Genomic DNA, 18613 nt, shown 5'->3' with positions numbered 1-18613 from the left:
GTTATCAACGGGATCAGCCGGCCGTGAGCGGGGGATGATAAGAGTAGTATAAAGAATAACGCATCGCTACAAAAAATATCGGCCATGGTGTGATCAGGCAAGGCGACGCTACAAAAGATGTGCGATAACGTCTGCGTGGTCTTTGCTGGGTTCGTCTGCCAGAACGTCTGTCTGCTTGGCTGCTGCTTGGTAAGGCGGCCTTCATTACGTTCTTTTTTCCCTTCATTACTTTGCAAATTGCTTATGTATTTGTCACTTCAGCCGTAAGTTGACATTTGTCGTATTGTGCTGTTCGGCGCAGAGAGCTTTTTGTGTTCTTCACTTCCCGCATGATGTTCTTGGATTGCTTCACATTATGTATATAAGTAACAGCAATTTGGAATGCTGCGCAGCACGTTTGCGAGAAAATCGTTTCTAGGCGCGAGAAAGTGAGTCGGCACACGCTGGTGTACGTAGTCCGAATTCAATGCACGTGTGTGCAATTGTGTGAAATAATGCAGTTATGCTTAGGACCGTTAATCGCGGCGTGCGCAGATTGCTTGAAGCCTTTGTTACGAGCGCAATTAGAGAGAACTTGCGAATTGAGAAGATTTTTTGTAAGCTGTGGCTACGACGTATTCTGCCTCAGTAGCGCATGCATGACACCGAAGGTTTCTTTTTTTTTTTAGCTGCCACAATTGCACGTGACGCTTTTCGCGAAAGGACGATCTGAAGTGCGTAGGTGAAAATTTGTGCGCAGGCGGGAGAGAAGACATAACCAATACTTTTTTTCAGGTCATGCCGACCATATAGTCAAGTACTACGGGAATTACTGCTGTGTTGCGAGGTGCAGTAACAACGGCAGGACAGGGAGAGAGCGTGGTTGGCTGACAACTGCAGTGAGCAGCCTTCATTCCTTGTTTGCTATGCAGCCCGAAACTACCACTTAATAACAAAGGTTAGGCTTCAAAGGACGAGCGTTGTTTTCCTCTTTAATACGAATGCTGTCTTCTGCAGTTTTACTGTTCTGTGGGGTTTTTCCCAATATCGCCTGTTTATTCCTTTTGTGAAATTTATTCTCAACATATGGCCCCTGTATTGGCATGTCTTGCACTTTGCAGTGCAATACTTTCTGTGCTTGCTTTCATCGAACGTTGCGAAAAAGAAGTGTGCATGTGCTTACTGAGAATATGACTTGAAAATAAAATGTTTCGTCTCTACCAACACTTGTCATGTTTATTTAAAATGTCTGCATAAACACACAGTGGCATCGTGTGCTTGCTGCTCTAGCGGTACAGCTTACACGAAGCTACTCGATGCATGCAAGCAACGCGTTAAAGAAATCGAAATGTAGCCTCCGGGGCGAGCACTTGCACGGAAGCGATCTTGGAGGCCGTGTAATTTTTCTAATCACCAGAAGATAGCCTTCGAGATTAGTTTTCCTGCGGTCCCAATCTCTGAGTTTGCGTAGATTCCACCCACCCGCTAGGTGCGCTGCGAACCAAAATCGGCTAGGGTGCCTCGATGCCAGCGCCGCCGTTCAGGGTGGTGCCATCCTTTGACCGCACCCGCGCTAGGGTGGCTAGAATTCTAGCCACCCTACCCGCGCCGCCGCTTTCTCGCTGCGACGCCATCTTGAGTCACAGCGAGCGGTTGCGAGTGCTTGGTGCCAGTGCTTAGTTGGAGACACAGTGCGCGCCGATGCTTCGCTGACGCTTCTACTTGCTGGACAGTGTTCAGCCGCATGAATGACAAGCTTGTCAAGTGCATGGAGTCGACATGACGGGCTGTTGTGTTCCAAAGTGCACCGGATCGACGCGTAAAGGGCTTCGTTGTTTACGCTTCTCCCGGGACCCAGAGCGAAGGAAGAGATGGGAAGCCCAGTTAAAGCGGTATCACTGGAAGGCAACGGATAACTCCTACATTTGCGAGGTAAGTGTCAAGAAAGTTTGGACTATCGCATCGTGTTTTTCATAAATAAGAAAGTATTCTCTGATCCTCGCTCACGTACCTACGTTCGCTCACGAACTAAGCACTGCACCGATGCTGAGTAGCCTATGGTTTGCGAGCGCGCGTCGCATAGGCTTTTGCCGTTTTGATCAGCGCAGTCTATGCGAGTAGTACCGTTATTTTAAGAACTGACGAAAATGCTTCGCCGCGAAATAGCCTTACATTAGCTACAAATCGTCATGTAAACCACCTATTTTACTTTTTCACGGGAAGCACACATCGTGTGTCTCTTGTTTCTTTCTTTTTTTTTTCCCCTCAGTTTCTTTTTTCGCTACCGGTTATTTGGGACTAAAGAACGCAGTGCTTCTTCTGGGGAGAGCGGCTGTTGCGTACGTGGCAAGCGAAGCATTGTGATTTTCTCTATTCTCAGCAGATATCTTGTGGATCTCAGGTTGTTACGTTATATAGCTGATATATTTGTAGCGTGGTGCTCGTAAGCCGATGGTCATTCGTGCTCATTCCCGATCATAGTGGGTACTGTGACGGTCTTTAAATGCCTGTGCACGGTATGCCCAGGTGTAGTAGAGTTAAGGGGCATCATGGGACCAAAATGTTTCGGCGCTTTCTGGCATGGTGTCTGTTGTAGCCTGTGCATTTCTTCGAAACGTGTGAAGCGAGGTAATACAGCATTACTTCTGCGAAAATCTATTTTTAAGCACTCTAATGGGTTCTCTGTATTTACAAGGCAACTTTTCATATCAATAATCACTTTTGTTGTTTTACTTGTACTTAGAAACACTTTGAAGAGGACCAGTACGAGGGAAATCGACAGGATGGGCGCCGTCTGTTAAAGTCAACAGCCCTACATCATCATGGACTATATTTTCGAAGTGAGAAACATTGCTAATCTGTATTTGACTGTCTTAGTTTCATTTACGGTTCTTGTACGCGATATGTATGCAGTGTTGTTTATTTTTTCAATGTAGTTATCAGTGTTCTAATCGTTATTTATTAAATGTTCTGTACTCGCCATCGATGTGTTTGGCTGATGCGACGTATTCGACGGTAGCTGATGTGTTCTGGCTCGATATCTTGATTAATATTACCCGCGGTTGCGTTTTCTTGTTTGCATTCTTGTTTTCGATTTATATTGTGTGTAATAAGATTGATGTACTCACTTGAACCCCCCCCCCCCATGTAATGAATAAATTTAAAAAAAAACTCTCACTATCCCGAATTGTGTGTCGAGCCTACCTTGCGAATTTTTTTTTTATCTCGTCTTTCAACATAACCTTCAGGCGCCACACAGTACATATAATTTTTTATGTTTCATGATTGACTGTACTAGACATTACTAAGTAAATGTATTTTGTGCATCGTTTGGTTTCTTGTGTGTACTACGCAAGATTGACACAGACAAGTTACATTTTTCTCTACAGCACTAACTAAACCTTATTTTCATATCGCAGTTATTTTTACACCAGCTTAATCCTGTCAGCACACAGTTTTGTGGGCAAAAAAAAAGCTAAATTGCGCGTAGATATCGTCAAATAATTGCAACGAACGCGAAGAGCACGCGCAACGCAAGGGAAACTAACCGCCGTGCGCGAGTGGCTGGCTACGGTAAAGGAGGCGTGACGTGTAAACCAAAATACAACAGTGAAAAAGAAAAACTTCCACACACAGGGGGTCGCAAACCTTATATACCAAGCATCGAAGCGCAAAAAAAAAAAATAGTGCGTATTTCAAACATACACACGGCATGCATGTTAAATGTAAATTGAATTAGGCAACCTGGGGCATGTTCCCGGCGCCATACATTTACGTCTTGGACCTTCGACGAGTTAACGGCTATTGGTTATAAAGATGTGCAGATGCGATACCGATAAAAAAATCCTCATCAAGGCAAAGCACTTGGAAGTGCGCCGCGAGTAACACTATTTATGAACGCAAGCGTAGCTGAGTCTCAGCTCGTGTGACTCAATATGGCGGCGCCAGCGGGGTTGTCTCCACCCTGGACGGCGGCGCTGGGCATCGAGGCACCCTAAAATCGGCCGCAGGGGGCTGTGGAAGTGTCCTCTCTTATCCTTGTATGTTACTCTATGCTATACGCACAAACGGATCAAACGTGTTAGGGACAAGAACTTCGTTGTGATAGCATGCTGCTGCGCCTTAAGTTGCCGCAACCGACAAGGCGAGGGCAAAAGGCTTTTTTTGTACCATCCGGCGTGCGCAAACGCTTGCTGCACACTTCATATTTGCGCCGTCTCGCATCGTCGCGTTGCTACTTCCAAAACGGCATTATTAAGACCAGTTACTGACTGACGAAGCAAAATCGCGCCTCAAAAACTTCTCCGCAGGGCGCGATCGAAGTTTTCCTCGGATTTCCTCTGGTAGCGCGTTAGCTGTCGTCTGCCACGGCAGGCCCGACGCAGGCAGCGCCACTGTCGATATCGCGCCTCGATCGCGCTGGTCGCGCCGAGCGCGATAGTGGAACGGAGGAAGAGGGAAGTGGATGGCGCTACTTTTTATATATAGGGGCTTTAGATAGGGGCACGGTGTAAGATTTTAGGTGGGGACACTTCTCGGCTTGCATGCTAGGCGCGATCGACCAGATAAAGTAGCACGGGCGCGCGTCTATCGGGGCGGTGACGGCAGCGATAACCTATCGGCGGAACGACGCAACTTCAGTTAGAACGCAGGCGAGAGTCTGCGCCGACTAGGAACGCACGCATGCCCTCTCCCCGGTGACCTACTTTCGTGCGTCACTCAATCATTTCGGATTTCCCGCGAATCGCCGGTTGGTATAACAACGGGAGATTAAACCAATAAAAAGCTTTCTGTGTTGAAGTTGCGTCGTACTGCCGATAGGTATCCGCTGCCGTCACCGGGCAGATCGGCGCGCGCCTTTGCTACTTTATCTGGTCGATCGAGTCCACGGTGGAAGAATATTTAGGTGTTGACACTGCGCGCGAGCGAGCGTCCAGATTATGTTCGGCCGCGCGCGGGCGCACCGAGTAGCTCTGCTGCGAGCAGATAGAGGGCGCCGCGGCCAGCGGTCCCAGCTTAGCGGCGCCGGCGGCTTGGCATTCATCTGCCTCCGCTAAATTTTTGTTCGTTGTGGAGTGAGTAAATCTCAAAGCGCGAAAAAAAAATCGTTATTTCACATTAAAGTGATAAGTGTACCAGGCTTCGCTAACATGAAGGTTCCTTGTGCAGGGCATGGATGACGTGAACACGGATCAATCGGGCAGCACTCAAAGCCCACTGAAGTTACCCTCGCGCGCGCAATTTGTTTCGTTCGGTCTAGCCGTTCATCCAAGCATAAAAAAATGAAAGTGTTAGCCCACGTGCTACCCCTTCATCAGAAGAAAATAGTGACTGCACCAGAAAATGTATTTCATGCTTATCGCTGCTTGCATTCACACTCAGAAAACCGTTCAATCATCGTTGCGCGAATTCAATGTGGCCGCGATATAAATTAAGAAATGAAACGGCGCAAACTTCCGATATGCAATGCACTAGAGCAAAGTGGCTGTTCATGGCTAGAACTTAAGATGAGAATGCACATCAGCTATGTAAAGACTCTTTCAAATGGGAATTTAGTAGGCGGGACGAAGGCAGGCGTCTATCTTGAATTAGAGCATCACTACCACAGTTTACTGATGAAAACCTGAGCAAATGCCTTTTTTATTCCAATTCCACTTAACATAGACCGTGTATATTATTCATTGGACTTTCGTCCATTGAGGACTGAGTGACTCTTGCAGTATCTAAAAAAGAAGAGGTAACTTTCTTTTTTATTAAGTTGCATATGAGAATGTGCCAATGTAAGCGTGTTTGACAATACACGCCTGTCCACAAATACGCTTACACCCACCACACAATAATCCCGTAGACCTTTTTTTTTTTCATAGACACAATACGAAAAAACTTGTGCATGAAGCAGCTCGATAATTTTAATAGGTGATAACCATCCCAGAAGCTTGCGGTCTCATACACTCCCACAATGGAAAAATGTATAAAAACATGCAAGCGTGTAATATACACCGCACGCGCATTGTAAAAAAAAATTCAGTAGTCAGGATGGAACAAATTTGAAAATCAGGCAGACATCTGCACAGAAAACAGCAGTATTTTACAGGGTGCACAAATATTTCAAAATATGCACATGTCACATAGCTGGACAGAACCATAGTAATGTTGCCGTCCCTTGGAGATACTCAGTTATTTTTACATTTCGCCTAATTAGATAATTAGTCGTATTTATTGATCAACTTCTCAATTATTATATTTAGATTAAAAGTGTAAATGAGAAAATTGTAGAGCAACATCAAAGACTCCCGATAGAGCTTTGTATTTGTATTACTCAATACGCGCTACGTAGAAGTGTTTTTCCGAGCATGAAAGAAGCTCACGAATACACGCACAGTGCCTCGAGCGGCCAGTCGCGCGGCAATATTGCTGTATTCGCGGGTTTCGTTCACGCTCGGAAAACACTTTTATGTATCACGTATTGAGCAACAGAAAGTTGTATTGGGAGTTTTCCACGCTGTTGTAAATTCTCTTTTTCATACTTTTTATTCAATTATAGCATTAAAAGAGTTGATTAATCAATTATGAAAATAATTATGTAATTAAGCGGAATAAAAAAATAATCTGAGTATCTCCAAGCGACGGCAGACAACATTACCTTGGTTCTGTCCAGCTACGTGACATTTACATATTTTCCAATCTTGGTGCATGATAGTAAACCACCCAGTATATATCTTTTACATGCAGCAAATTTTGCACAAACTACTGCGGCACACAGGAGGTTCTCTCTTCCGCAGCGGCTTTCGAGGTTTATTTGACGGTGTGAGGTTCTTCGGACAGTTTGGAAATAAGGTGGGAATCGTTCTATCGAGCGCTCCGCGTAATATTGCCACGTGTCTAGCGCGGCGATGACGACGGCATAAGACACATCGGCACTTATGAAAAACATAGCAAGAAGAAGAAGAAGCAGTGACTAGCGCGCGCTATTTTAAAACCATCCGTTCTTGTTACTGCCTCTGCCGACAAGTGCGTTTCGTTTGTCTCTCGAGCTTTCGAGGTCGTGACAATATGCCATCGATATCGTATCCTCTGAAAAATGGCTGGTGCAGACATGGTCGGTAGGCGTTAGAGTTCGGTCTGCCCTCAGAGTTCGGTCTGCCCGTACGACCGCTGTCGGACGGCGCTTTGAATAAAGGCACACGCTCCGCACAAGTCAGGTATCCAGAATTGCAGTTTGGAACGAAGCACTTTCTAGCCATTTCAAACGCCCCTCAGAAGGCCGCTGCCACCTTCGTCGAGGGCCCGTGGCGACAATACCCAAGCACAAGCTCATGAAACGAACGCGAACAAAAATCGTGCCTTCAAAACAGCGCAACCGCACATGCAAGCAGGAAGACGAAGCACCGGCAGCACGCACCTTGCCGCCGAGGCTGGGACCGCATACCGCAGCGCCCTCTACGACGGCGCCGAACCAGCTGCAACAAAGCCGAACATAATCTGGACGCGAGCGAGCGGCGCTTTCGCGCGCGTTGGGGGGAGAGTGTCAGCACCTGTCCTTATTCTTACACCGTGATCGAGTCTGGCGAGTGTCCTCACCTAAAGAGTATATATCTTACACCGTGGATAGGGGTAAGTGGTGGCGCCACTGCATGCGGCGGCAGTTTGGCGAAAAAAAAAAAAACAAGACAAGCAAAAGCAAATCTGGCGTCAGGGGGAGCGTCGGCATGAGCAGGTCGGAAGTTTATAGAGGAGGTCGTGGTATATACACAAACGATGCTGCCGTTTTTGCGTTTCCTTTTTTGGAGACCACAAAAGCTCTATCGCACCTTGTTGGCGATAAGACGAAGGCTTCTCACTTGTTTCGGTTTCCGGACGTGTGTGTGGGTGTAAAAACTTTTTATTGACAAAAGTCCTGAGGCTCGGCTATTTCAAGTCGAGGCGGGCCGCTCCCACGATGGCACCGTTAGGCCCAGCCCTTCAGCGACATCGTGGGCCCTCTGGACAGCCCGTAGCTGGTCTTGAAAAGATGAACTCTGTAGCATCTTCTTCCAATGGAGTCATTGTTCTTCGGGGTTGGTGAGAGTCGCAGGGCATCCCGCGAGCATGTGTCTGATCCCAATGATGCCATTACACGCATGACAATCTTTCTTGACCTCTCTTTCTGGATACATTTTATCAAGGTGATACGGCGTGGGATAAGTCCCTGTTTGTAATAGTCTCATTGAAACTGCCTGAGTCCTGTTCAGCTTTGAATGTGGCAATGGAAATTGTCTGCGTCCTAGATAGTAGTGTTTTGTAATCTCGTTATATGTTAATAAATGATCTCTAAATTCCCCGGCCTGGTGGTGGACGGCTCGGTTGTGACTGTCACGGCTAGCAAGTCCTCGTGCCAAGTCATGAATAACCTCATTGAGGTTAGCCCGGGTCTCGTCCACTTCTCCCATATGCGCAGGAAACCATTGGATTTCAGTTCTCATACTCATAGTGTTTTCAATAAGTTTAGCTGCAACCGCGGCCACGTAGCCTTTATCGAAACCCTTTATAGCAGCTTTGGAATCGCTGTAAATAAAAGTCCATTTATTGTTCCTGATGGCTAGAGCAATTGCCACTTGCTCCGCCACCATGGAATCTTTGGTAAATACAGTGATGGCATCTTGCACCTCCCTTGAATGCTTGCTACTACGGCAGTATATGCTTCTTTCCCTGTCACCCAGGCAGCATCTACGAAAGCCGCCTGTTGATTCTGCTGTTGTATCTCCCGCAAGAGTGCTTTAGCTCTTGCCTTTCTCCTTTTGATATTGTGCTCTGGATGCATGTTTCTAGGGGGGGGGGGGGGGGGGGGGGTTCTAATCAGATCCCTAATCTCAGCTCGCAACTCCACTCCATCCTCCAGTGGGCGCCTTGACCTATTTAGCTCTGCCCCTATTGCCTGTAGTATATTCCTGCCGGCTCGTGTTTTTGTCAACCTTTCCTGTTGCGCAAGCTGCTGAGCCTCTGCAATTTCCTCTATTGTGTTGTGCACCCCTAGACTCATCAATCTCTCGGTTGCGGTGTTAATCGGTATCCCTAGGGTAGCTTTAATGAGCTTCCTAATCATCGTGTTAAGTTTGTTAAGTTCTACCTGCGTCCATTTGAATAATCCAGCAACATAGGTGAAATGACAGAGAGCAAAAGCATGAACTAGCCTCAAAGCACTGTCTTCCCCCAGGCCTCTGTGTCTATTGGTAATTCTCCTTAGTAGCCTACTGACTTCATCGGTTTTATTTGAGATATGCTGTATTGTTCTATAGTTCGCATTATTCGCTTCTATGTAGAATCCAAGAATGATTCCTTCGACTGCACACAACCATTTTTCAGTGCACTTCTTATTTATGCATAAACATTGTGTATTTTACAACACAAACGATTTTTTCCTCACTTTACTGTCACTTTAAAAAAAATTAGGACCACATGTTTTCGAAGCATTTAAATCAGCAATACAAAAAATCGACCCTGGGGGGGGGGGGGGGGTCGCATTTGGCAAAAAAAAAATCGACCCTTAAAGGCTAGATCACTCGCTAGGAAAACAGTTCATGTCCTAATCGGCAAATCCGGTGGTCATGTAGGCGTCACAACACTCCGCCTCCAAGGAGGAGGAGGTAAACACCAAGCACACGCACCGCCCCTAAGATCGCGGAAAGGGGAAAGCGAATACACCACACTCATTGTTCCAGCGATGACCGGGAAAGGTGAACAAACCAAGCCGCCAGAAGGAAAGCAGTTCCCAAAAATTCCTAACCACTTCTTGACTGGCTTGATGCGTAGTCATGACACACAACGCTTGCGGCGTTGATGATCAGCAGCCTCTTGGATGCAGTCGGCTTGGGCAGCTTGCTGAATATGCTAGTATTCTAGTGCGTACGTCATTGGGCACGTGACGGCGCAGACAATTAATGGGGAGGAGGTGGCGGCGTCTAGTTCGCGTTGAAGCGAGAGGTAGCTCGAAGAGGAATTCGCTCGCCGCTACTGCCGCTCTTCATCACGCCAGCGTTCTGACGGCGAATGTCCGCGGTCATCGAGTGAGATGTGTTCGGGTTTACCTGTGCGCGCGCGACAATGTGCTTGTTAATTTAGTTAGTTAGCGAATGTTTAAAGCAGTTTATGCAAGCATAAAACGACTAACCTTACCTCTTATAGCTGTCTAATAATTTGGTATTGCAATCAATGCCTTGTCGTACGAAACTGACTTTTTATATAGGTACGTTGATATTCATATCGATCCCTTATTTGAAATGCTTCATCAGTCCGTTCATTAAAAAAAAGCCACACTATTGTTCCTCCTTACAGATGGTTAACTTGACTATCTTGGGTGTTATAGCGTAATGTTATTTCTGCATCTCTGCCAAATGCCTTGAGGTGATTGGATACCATTCTATAAGCCCACTTTCTTTTCCTCAAACACCCTACCTGTTATTAGACCCTCTTTAAAGTTCGTTTATTATATGGGGTGACCTTTAAAAAATCGCCTGTGGCAGATAGCATAATTCTTGTCCTTGAGCTTGATTATTCCAAGAGGCGGACATTGCTAGCACGAGAAATCAAAACACATAATGAACGAATTACCAAAAATGCACTAATTAACTTCCTAATTAATTACTTCACAGCACAATTTACGAAATTATAGCCAGTGAGTTTGCAAGATGTCAGGGGCGTAGCCAGGGGGGGGGGGGGGGTTCAACACCCCCCCCCCCCCTTACCCACCCTTTGTTCTCGTCGCTTCGCGCTGACATAATTCATGAAACCGGTGCTACTATCACAATTTCATTCCTGGACGCTTCCGTTTGGGTTGGTAATTTACAGCGAATCATGTCTGCATATGGAAAAAACTGTCACGGTGTTTGTCAAGGCTTTGACACTCTGTAAAGTTTTGGGCGAGAATGTGGCGGCGGCATTCTGAAGCATGAAATGCGCAACAAATGAAGCAACAAATGCGGCAGCCGCATTTTAGATGATGGCGAAAACGCTCGAGACCCGTTTACTTAGATTTAGGTGCACGTTAAAGACCCCAGGTGGTCGAAATCTCCGGTATACATTTCCGCCGCTTCCCTTCAGGTGCCGGTTAGGCCGCGCTCGCGCAGGATCTTAATCTGCGCGAGAAACGTCTTTTCTTTGCGATTGTGCCCCTACGGAAGGCTGGTAATTACTGTTGTGTTGTTGAATCCCAAACCAGCAATTACGGAAGGCTGGTAGTTGCTGTTTTGTTGTGGAATCCCAAACCAGCAATGTACACACGAAGGGGTTGATGACAGCAGTGAAATTCCACCGACTCGCAACAGAATGCACGAAACAGACAGCCGACAAGCATGAATTACTGCTGTGCGCAGTACAGCGTAAGTAAACTCTTGTTGCAGGCGCTGACAGTTCTCGTCGGAGTTCACGCGTCCTGAGAAATTGATTATGTGCACTATGCACTGAACAAGACCGGAGTTCATTCCTGCATCACTATTACACCAATCAGTCGAGATTCTGTGAGGTACAAGGCGGCTTCCTGTTTGCACCGGCGTAAATGAAGCAGAAATGAGTTGCACGCACTACTTAAAATGCGTACACATGCCATATCTATGCTGTGCGGTGAAATATTCTGTACAATTCTGAATCTGTTGACGTAAAGGCAAATGATGGTTACACGCTCGCTCACAGCGGAAGACACAGCGGCCCATGCACTTTCCGCAGGAAATGCAACCCTCTCGTATGAGGGAGCAGGGCGAGGAAACCTTCGAAAAAAAAAAAAAAAAAGCCTTACGCGTTTTTGCGCGTATTTAAGTTTTCTAGCGCAAAGACGCAGCGAACAAGCTATTGCTATGGAAGGAGGTATACCCTGGTCACAGGTGCATTTCCTCGCGTATCGCCGTCCTTGACTTGTGAAACGCACTAAAAGCGAGTGGAAGGAACGATCGTGCTTTACGCGGTGGGGCCTATAGTAATAGCGACCCTCTAAGGACGAAAGTGTGCAACACAACTGTCGGCGTACCACTACGTTGCTACAGCGACTATTCGCGCCTGCAATATTTTCAAAATGATCCCTAACACCGTTAGTTCTCGCAGCTACGGCCACCGCTCGAGCTTCGCTGGCATTGCCGCGTATATCGCGTCGGCACTGCTCCCTCTCGTATGAGGGAGCAGGGCGAGGAAACCTTCGAAAAAAAAAAAAAAAAAGCCTTACGCGTTTTTACGCGTATTTAAGTTTTCTAGCGCAAAGACGCAGCGAACAAGCTATTGCTATGGAAGGAGGTATACCCTGGTCACAGGTGCATTTCCACGCGTATCGCCGTCCTTGACTTGTGAAACGCACTTCGCCCCGACGAGGACGACGCAAGTGATGATGTCTTCTCCGATCGCACGGGTCGTCTTAATGATGCGTTATCGAAGACTGGTCCATTCAGTGGAGCGATGAGAGACCGTTGCTCCAAACGCCCACTGTACCTGTCGTACTTACTGTATTTACTGAGCTTACTTTACTTTTTACTTAATTTCTTCACAAGCACACGCACACGCGAGGGGGGGGGGGGGGGGGGGGGCGATCCCATGTCTTTGATATACATGTATAGAGTCTGCTTAAACTACTACTCATATTTATTATCGATCACGTGACGTAGAGGAAAGCAGAAGCTTCCCCCCCCCCCCGGTCGGGATGGTGAACCCCCCCCCCCCTCCCGAAAAAAATTTCTGGCTACGCCCCTGCAAGATGTATCCTCTTGAAATAAATTTTCTCCAGGATGGTGCCATTTCCGTGATATTTCCCAAAGTGTGGGTCGAAATACATGGGCATTCCAGTTACTTCTGTGCTTAATTAAATGCATAAAAAAGCGTTTTGTTAAAAGGACATTAAAGAGAAAAATGATTTCTTCTGTATTACTAAATAGCCCTTCCACAATGCCAAGAACACCACTCTTACCGCGAGGCAACAGCTTGGCAGGCCAGAACAGGGGTAAGAATGAAAAACTGGTGGCGACGCCCTCTTGGAAGTTCCCGCACCAGCCCGCCGTGACGTCATGGATTTTGACGGCGTCTGCTAGGGCGTAGCTAATTACTTAGCGACAAAGATCGACTACATTGTGTTGTAAAGGAGCCAAAGACTGCATGTGGCAAGTTTCGGGAATTTTCACTGAGCCAACGCTGCCAAAATGCGAAAAATTAATTTGAAATATGTGTCGTCACACTGACGTTTCGACATGTGGCAATGGCGCGAAATTTAAAAAGAATGAAACGTTGAACTTAATTTTCTCTTTTAATAATCAACGTGTCATCGCGAAATTACCCACACCAGAGTTTTCAAACACTACTTTATCAGCCTAAACTGATGTATTGTTTGGCTTTAGTGTCCCTTTGAAAAAGTAAGTGGAACAACAGTGCATTTTTACAGCGTGTTTGATGACGCATATCTCCAAACTGGCGTCACTCTGGAAATTCATTCAACGCCTTGCAAACTCACCGACTACAATTCGTAAATTAAGATATGTGCCCTAAAGTAATTAAGAATTTAATTATTGCATTTGAATTAGTTCAATGTGTTTTTATTGCTCTTGCAAGTAATGTCCGCATATCTGAATAATCCAGCTCAAGGGCTACAATTACGTTATCTGCAACAGGCGATTTTCTTTCAATTCCGAAAAACTTATGATCACGCCACATACAATACCAATATACTCGTACACCGTATATTGAAAAGCGGCGGCAATTTGCCGATGTTTATTGCCAAGCTGCCATGTATGTACTATGCCAATCAGATTTAGCAATATGGACGACATAACACTCAAATAAAGCCCTGGCAAGTATAGGAACATCGTGTATATTACGTGTATACGTTATCTTTGGAGTATAATGCTACACCGCACCGATGAAATCCGAAGAGCAAGTGACGCGCGGGAGGCAGCGATGTGACATGTGCAATGACGCACACACAGCTCATTTTATACACTCATTATTTGGCGTCGAGAGTGCATGGCAGTAGACACAGCACCGATGAAATCCGAACAGCATGTGACACATGGGAGGCAGTGACGGAAGCAGTGACGTTCTCGTGCTATCGGTCTCTGAGACGCGCTTTCGGATAACATCGCTTCCCAATCCAACTACGACACTTTTCGCAGTCCCTGTACCTCTTCTACATTCTTATCTATTCATTTTGTAGTATCTTTAGTCCTTACTTATGTTTATCATTGCGATAGCAGTAGACACTCCAGGCGCTTTTCTGCCGTCGTCGTCGCTGTGAGGTTCCGTATAACGCCCAAGGACGATAACATCATCGCCGCACGCCGTATGCTGTATGCGCGAGTGAAAGCGTGCGAGCGTGAGCCGACGACGGCGGCTCAATCTCGCGCGCGCAAGGGAGGAAAGCCGGGAGGAAGCGCGCGGTCTTCCGTTCCGCGCAAGGCTCCGAGAAATGGAGGGGAGGGGTGGGCGGGCGTGTTTTACTTTGGCGGCTGCTGCGTAACGCGCGGCCGCCCTATCTTGAAAGCCATCTGCGCCATGTTTTCGCGGCTTCGCTTTGAGGCAGCACGAAGGTCAATTCGCTCGCTGCTGCTGCCGCACTTCCTCACTCCACCGTTTTGACAGCGAGTTTCCGCTGTCATCGAGTGAGATGTGTTCATGTTTGCTTGTGCGCGCGTGACACCATGCTTGTTAATTTGGTTAGTAAGCCTACGTTTACAAGTTCATACGACTGATAATACTACTATCTTTACTTCGTATAGCTGTCTACCAAGTTTCTATCGCAATCGATGCTTCGCCTTTCGGGCGAAACTGCGACTTTTTATTTTATTGCGATAGCAACATATGGACACTACAAGCGCATTTCTGCCGTCGCCGTGGTCGTCACTGTGAGTTTCAGCATGAAGTCCAATACGGTAACATCGTTGCCGTACACGCTGTATGTGCGAGTGAAATCTTTCGAGGGTTAGTCCACGATCGCGGCTCAATCTCGCGCGCGCGAGGGAGAAATGCAGGGCGGAAGCGCACTACTGTCGCGCGCGAGCCACGGGGGGGGGGGGGGGGGGGGGGCGTTCTACACCGGTGGATGCTGCTTACCCTCGGCAGCGCGGGCGCCGTATCTTGAAAGCGATCTGTGACGTGAAAAGAGTGCACGTCCGCGCGGGCCTCATCTTCAAAGCGATCTGCGATGTGGACAAAGTGCAATTGGTGCCGATATATCTTCGTATGCGCTGTGCTTTCAACGTTCAGTTCGCGTTGAAGCAAGATGCGGCACAAAGGCCAATAGACCTCTCCCTGTTTGCAAACAGCGTGATGTCGTTGCGAGGAGCCCTCCCCTCTGCCGCGCATCCGAAACGGGCGCTGGTTGGCAAAAAACGTTCCTGCGACCTGTTCTCTCTGCATAAGAGCGCTGCCTGTATATCAACTGCCGCGATCGTAAGTCCGGCATAATGCGATTTTTTGAAGTGACAGCATTTACGAACTGTGCTTAGGTAGTATAATCGTCCCCGTTTTACCGGTACAACAACGTAGCGTTGTTGCCGAGTGCATGGTTCCCGTAAGTCAGCGTGTGGTGATTTCAGAAAAGTGCGCCTCTTCCGTAGATCAAACATCCACAAAAATGTATTATTCCTGGAAAACGAACATTTTATCACAGATGATGCACATTTTCGCGGTGGCAAAGTGATACTTCGCTAAATGACTGGCCTTCGAACACAAATTTGTATTGCATTATCGTGAATGCACTGATTTGCGCCCCATTTACACTGTAGCTTTAAACGATATACAAGATGAACTTCTTCTACAACTACACGACAGCTCGGTGGAGCCGTACCAAGTAGCGGCGCCTAAATTCAGATGAAGAAGAAATGCAGAAAAACTTATTACCCTGCTTTAGGAGCATGGTAAGATACCCTAGGTGGACAAAATTAATCCGGAGCCTTTCGTTACACTGCCCCCCCATAAGCCGCTGTGCAGCTTGGGGATGTTAAACACCATAATTTAATTTTAATTAGTCTGGTCATGTGAATGTACAAAGCTAAATCTTACATAAGTGCATAATCCGTTGCACGCTGACTTCGCTGTGTCTGCTGCCTCCTTTGCTGCTCTCAACTTTACAATACCCAACTTTTGCATGTTTATGTGCATCATCACGGCATAAAGTCCGTATCATGAAAGTGAATACACCAATAACTAAAAAAAAAAAAGACAGTTCAATTTTACTTAAGACCCGCGAGATCTGCGTTAAATCGTGATAATTTCAGTGGTTTGCCTTTTGGGAATTTCCCGTGGTTAAATGTATACACGCAGCTCGGCAGCGGTCAAAACATCGTAGGAGCTTATTTGTAATCATACCACTCAGTCGATAAATTATGCTCCAACGAAGGCTTTTTTTTTTCATATATTTTCTTCTGCACACAGCGCGGATGGCCCCGAAATACATGCGCTCACTTCACTAATCGTCGCGTCTCATTCATTCTCACCTGCTCAATAATTATGGGTCCTGAAGTTCTATCGGAGCCTGATCACTACGACTGGTTTTATTACACGCAACACATGTCCACAGTCTCGTAAGCGAGATGTATTGCTAATCGCGTAGCACACACACACACACACACACACACACACACACACACACACATAATGTGGTCCGTTTCCCTACGCTAAGAAGAGCCGATATCGTCGCTGTTCTCGCCGCACACTTTACCACAACAAATGTGGCACACATACATGGAAAAGCCGAAATTCTTCATTGCACAATTCATCGCAGACCACCACCACGTTGTTCACGTTCGCAAGTAAAAAAGGCCAGCGTCGCCACATTTTCATCGCGCAGTTTATCACACGCCGATGTTCTCCGACACACATTACTGCTAATCTTGCTGGCAAGAGAATTGTGGAGGTTCACGTAAAAATAAAAAAAGAAATAAAAACACGCGTCCATGTGGCGCCCACCGACACCAACTAAAGCGCGACCGCACCACGCAGAAAGTCGGCTCCGGCTGTTTTTGTAGCGTGAGCTACACTGGCCGAGGTTGAGCCACAGAACACCCACACTTGAGCAGTTTCGCGTGGCTCCTGGAGAGCCGTGCTGGGCATGCGCGAGGAGCAGTGACGTCACATGGCACACAGCTGGCGCGCCGGAGCCGCAGCCGCCGCGCGCGCCTCACCGGTCTGCGCATTCCAGAGGAGTGACGTCATAGCAACGGCAGACGCACTGGTGCCGGCGCGTGCCCAGCTGTGCGTCTCCGTTGCGCAGTAGCCAAGTCTGACGTTGCGCCGGAGCCGCTTGATAGCGCCTCTCATCTTGTGCGCATGCGCAGAGGTATCAGTGGGGTGTATACATATAGCGGGGCGTTTGCTAGTGTGGTATAGCCATGGAGGAGAGCGAAATTGCTGCTGAGAGGCGCAAAAGAGCGGAGATTAACTCATCGGATCCCGAAGTAGTTGCCTGGCAATTAGCGGTTGAGCGTAGGAAGAAACAGATGAAGGCTAAACGTGCTGCGGACACACCGGAGCAAAGGGAGGAACATCTAGCAAAGCGGCGTCGCCAGGAGGCCTCAGTAGCAGCAACAAGACGCCGTCGATGACGTCAAAGCGTATACCATGTGTGTGTCATTGAAGCAGCAGTAAGCATGATAATCAAGCTAATCCTAGACAGCCAGGAAAGCTAAGAATAACCAGCTGCTTAGCTCACGCTACGTATATCCTGGCATAGCCGAGCTAAGCCACTGCTAATTTTGTTGCCAACCAGGGTCACCGCGCACGTGCGCCGGTGACGTCGCTGTGACGTCGCCGGTACAGTGTGACGTACTCCAGAAGAGGTCTATTCGCTCACTGCTGCTGCCGCGCGCCACACTCCAGCGTTTTGGCAGCGAGTTTCCGCGGTTATCGAGCGATACGTGCTCATGTTTACCTGTGCACGCGTGACACCATGCTTGTTAATTTAGTTAGCGAGCTAATGTTTACAAGTTTACTAATTTGCTATCGCAATCGATGCTTCGCCTTTCGGGCGAAACTGCGACATGTTTTCTAAAAAAAAAAAAAAAAAACTCGGGGTCGGCGGCTCTTCGTTGACGTTTGGCCTCAACATCGCGCTCCCGCAACTCGGGGTCTGCGACTCTTCGCTGACGTTTCGACTGGGCTTCGGAAGCCCTCACGCTAGAATCTGACAAGCTTCGCTTACCCCCATTTTCTCGACAGAAGGGCTGGTGATTTTGTCTCTTTGGGTCCCACGTGCGACAAGGGTAGTTCAAGGTGCGTTACAGGTCCCCGAGCCCACAGGGGTATGTGCCATGGAGCTTGGACCCTTTCTGCACTTTCACCAGGATTGATCCACTTTTCCGCGTGGCACCACCACCACCGAAACTTGCAAGCCTCTAAAGCTTCGCTTAAAATCATGTGCAAGTTAAGACACCACTCGCTGTCTTGTAGATTATCGTAGATGGCAGTTTAATAGTCGCTTCGCTTGTTTTTTTTTTTTTTTTTTTGTCTTTTTTTGCACTCGCATGCATTGCGGTGATTTAGCAATTGATATGGCTCTTGTCGCACTTGTCCGAACTTAAATTTCTAACCATCAAGTAACGACAAAGTAACTTGTCTTACTTTTCAGCAACGGTAACGCATTACATTAATTTGTATGCAATGTAGGGCGGTCCTTTCACACATTTATATGAACATA

This window comes from Dermacentor silvarum, chromosome 1 (assembly GCF_013339745.2).
Source record: "Dermacentor silvarum isolate Dsil-2018 chromosome 1, BIME_Dsil_1.4, whole genome shotgun sequence".
NCBI lineage: Eukaryota > Metazoa > Arthropoda > Arachnida > Ixodida > Ixodidae > Dermacentor > Dermacentor silvarum.
This window is presented reverse-complemented; position numbering follows the sequence as displayed.